This window comes from Nelumbo lutea, chromosome 1 (genome assembly GCF_056320005.1).
Source record: "Nelumbo lutea isolate HS-2025 chromosome 1, American lotus-T2T, whole genome shotgun sequence".
Lineage (NCBI taxonomy): Eukaryota > Viridiplantae > Streptophyta > Magnoliopsida > Proteales > Nelumbonaceae > Nelumbo > Nelumbo lutea.
Genome location: NC_142684.1, coordinates 201,338,401 through 201,342,205, shown reverse-complemented (window position 1 = coordinate 201,342,205; position 3,805 = coordinate 201,338,401). Strand labels below are relative to the sequence as shown.

The following is a 3,805-nucleotide window of genomic DNA, read 5'->3' as shown; positions in this document are numbered from 1 at the left end:
AGGAAATTTCCCTAAAAGTTATGTCATATAGAATCATAGATGAACTTGACACACATTTTTAGTCGAAGTGGTTTTTGAGACAGAGGATGGGTTGAAATACCTAAATTACAGGATACGTATAGGGAAATTTCCCTAAAAGTTGTCATATAGAATCATAGATGAACTTGACACATTTTTAGTCGAAGTGGTTTTTGAGACAGGGGACGGGTTGAAATACCGTTCCCACCCATCCCCGGCCACCGGAGTTTCGGGTTTCCCCAAAACCTGCCTCCAAAAGACACCCCCAACAGGGTCGGGGCAAAGCACCGACGGGTTGAATTGTCATAACCAGATTCCACCCTATGGCGTGTGAAGAACTGAAGTCCAAACAAGATTCAAATTTTCATTAAAAATAAGGGAAAAAATGCACATGCACGAGACTCTCAGGCACGAGTTAACAAAAGGATTCGCTTTCTTGTAAAATGAATCCTCAGGTTTCCGACAATCTCGCTACAGTTTGAGCTCTGAGAATGGCGCTAATTGGAGCAGGCTCCTGAAAGATGTTAGTTTTCTTGTGCAACCTCCAGAGCATTGGACGGAGAAACTCACAACGAGTAAGCGAGTTCTTATTGGTTTCTAACCCTAACCGGTCGTTTGGTCGCTTTGATACTTCCGCCTCTAATGGTTTAGCGGAGGTTAATCTTTTTCCTTCATCCGTGTTTATTTGGTTCACAAGTTTTCTCTATTTGATTCGTTTTCCTCTCACGACCGAAGCGAAACCGGACAAATTTGGAGAAGATTTAGATAGAGAATCGATACGTAAGATCGTTCAAGAAGAACGGTGGGACGATTGTAGGGTTGTTAGGCTGTTCCGTTCAGTTTTAGCTCCAATAAGGGTTTCCAGGATCTTGGTCGAGCTAAAAGAGGACGCCCGGTTAGCGCTGAAGTTCTTCAACTGGGCTGGAAAGCAAGTGGGTTATTGCCACACCGCCGAGTCGTATTGCATTGTTGTTCACATATTATTTAGGGCTAGAATGTACTTTGATGTGCAAGAACTTCTGAAGATTCTCATTTCCTCCAGGAGGATTCCAGCTGGTTCAGATGTTTTCGACATTTTGTGGTCGACAAAGAGTGTTTGCAATTCCGGTTATGGAGTCTTTGATGCTCTATTTGGTGTCTTGACTGAGTTGGGATTACTCGAAGAAGCAAGCGACTGTTTCTCAAGGATGAGTAGGTTTAAAATATTTCCAAAGGCACGTTCTTGTAATGTTCTTCTACACAGGCTTTCTAAGTCGGGCCGAGGGGACATGTCCAGGAAGTTTTTTGGTGACATGGTTGCAGCCAAAATATCTCCAACAGTCTTTACTTACAATATAATGATAGATTTTATGTGCAAGGAGGGGGACTTGAAGACTGCAAGAAGCTTATTTGCACAGATGAAAGACATGGGTTTCTCACCGGACATTGTCACATACAATTCTCTCATTGATGGACATGGGAAGCTTGGACTATTAGAGGATGCAGTACATATATTTGAGGAAATGAAGGGAGCAGGTTGTGATCCTGACGTGATAACTTACAATGCTCTGATCAACTGTTTTTGTAAATTTGGGCAGATGCCACAGTCATTTGTCTATCTCCATGAGATGAAGCAAAATGGGATTAAGCCCAATGTTGTAACTTTTAGTACATTTATTGATGCTTTTTGCAAGGAGGGGATGATGCAAGCGGCCATTAAGTTTTTTGTGGATATGATACTGGTTGGTCTTACTCCTAATGAGTACACATATACTTCCTTGATAGATGGAAACTGTAAAGCAGGAAACCTTGCTGAAGCTTTAAAGCTGGTTAAAGAGATGTTGAACACAGGACATAATCTTAATATTGTTACCTACACAGCTTTAGTAGATGGTCTTTGCAAAGATGGGAAGGTAGAAGAAGCAGAAGAAGTTTTCAGGGCAATGCTGAAAGATGGTATAAATGCTAACCAGCAATTCTACACAGCACTTGTTCAGGGGTATTTCAAGGCTAAAAAGATAGAAAAGGCAATGGAATTATTAAGAGAAATGAGAGAAAAATGCATCAAACCTGATTTATTACACTATGGAACTGTTATATGGGGTCTCTGCAACCAAGGAAAGATTCAAGAAGCTAGATTTTTAGTAGGGGAAATGAGGGAATGTGGTTTTATGGCAAACCATATTATATACACGACACTGATGGATGCCTATTTTAAGGCAGGAGATGTAAAAGAGGCTCTCAGTTTGCTAAAAGAAATGCAAGAATTTGGTGTTTCTCCCACAGTTGTGACTTACTGTGCATTGATTGATGGGTTGTGCAAAGCAGGATCAATTCAAGAGGCAACTTATCATTTTGGTAGGATGGTAGACATGGGTTTACAACCTAATGTATTGGCATATACAGCGCTAATTGATGGCCTCTGTAAAACTAATTGCTTGGAAGAAGCCAGGAAGCTGTTTGATGAAATGCTGAGGAAGGGTATGATTCCAGATAAAGTTGCCTACACATCTTTGATGGATGGCAACTTGAAGCATGGGAATCTTCTGGAAGCTTTTGGTTTGAAGGACAGAATGATAGAAGATGGCATTGAACTTGATTTGCATGCTTATACTTCTTTGATATGGGGCCTTTCTCAATGTGGTGAAATACAACAAGCAAGGAGTTTGCTAAATGAGATGCTTGGAAGAGGTGTTCCTCCTGATGAAGCTGTTTATAATTGTCTAATAAGAAAGTATCTTGAGCTAGGGAAAATGGACGAAGCAACTGAGTTACAAAATGATATGGTAAAAAGGGGTCTTATTCCTTGAATGATTATGTTGTACCAAACGAACAAACTTGAGAGGGTATAAATGTCTGTTCATCATATATTTGTTGGTGTAAACTTTCAGTGCTAAAAGGCATGATACATTTTAATAGTTGGGATGAAGAACCCAAGAAATACATAAAGCAAAGGAATCCTTCATCACTGACAATGTGTCCTGAAGAAATTATGCTCAAGGCTGGTTTGCTGTTTTGAACCTTCCCTTGACTTCATGTAAATTGAAAATGCCAATTTGATATCTTAACGGAAGCATCTCCCACAAAGGTACACTTTGGTCCTAAGCACTTTCATAAATTTTGTTTTTTGGAATACTTTATTTCCTTTGCATGTAGCACCTTCTGTTTCATACCTCTTCTCTTCTTATAGCAAGAAGCTTTGATTTCTTTCTTGTCATTAAATATGAAAATTGAAACATCTATCACTGCAGGCCTTTAAAATGTTACATTCAGCTTTATCAAATGGTTTGGAGATAACCACATTTTACTGATATGATGGTCATTGATTTCTTATGCTAATATTCATTCCATTGATATTTTTCTAGTAATATGAAGGTTGTTAACACCTTTGTTTATATATTTTATTTGTTTACTCTTTACGTGTCTCTATGCTGACTATAATAATACATATTTTTTCTTGATGGCAGAGGGGTGATTTAAGTAGGGGAAACATACTTTGGAGTAACCGAGTAAGGATCCTTATTCATATGGACTGAGCCAATTTGATTCATTTTACACATTCAGAGTAGGGCTTTTGCTCCTTTACCATGTGTGGTCTTTTTGGAAATCACTCTTAATGGGCAAGGGTGCAATGAATTTTGTTCTGTATCGTATGGTTGCAACTTGCAATCATTCATTATGGACTGTATTCTTTGACTTAAAGTGAGGTACAGTTGTGTTGCAGAAAACATTTTTTATTCTAATTGCAATTTCTATTGCTTATTCATGATTCAGAAAAAAAAAACTATTCTAAGAAGCTGCAGTTGGA

At 38.8% G+C, this 3,805-nt stretch overlaps 1 pseudogene across 1 annotated transcript; it reads left to right on the top strand.

Annotated features, from left to right (window-relative positions):
- Positions 1-402: 402 nt before the first annotated feature.
- LOC148880385 (uncharacterized) lies at positions 403-2,864 on the top strand (annotated as a pseudogene). Its single transcript, XR_016104554.1, has one exon. The product of XR_016104554.1 is annotated as an uncharacterized LOC148880385 (transcript).
- Positions 2,865-3,805: the final 941 nt, after the last annotated feature.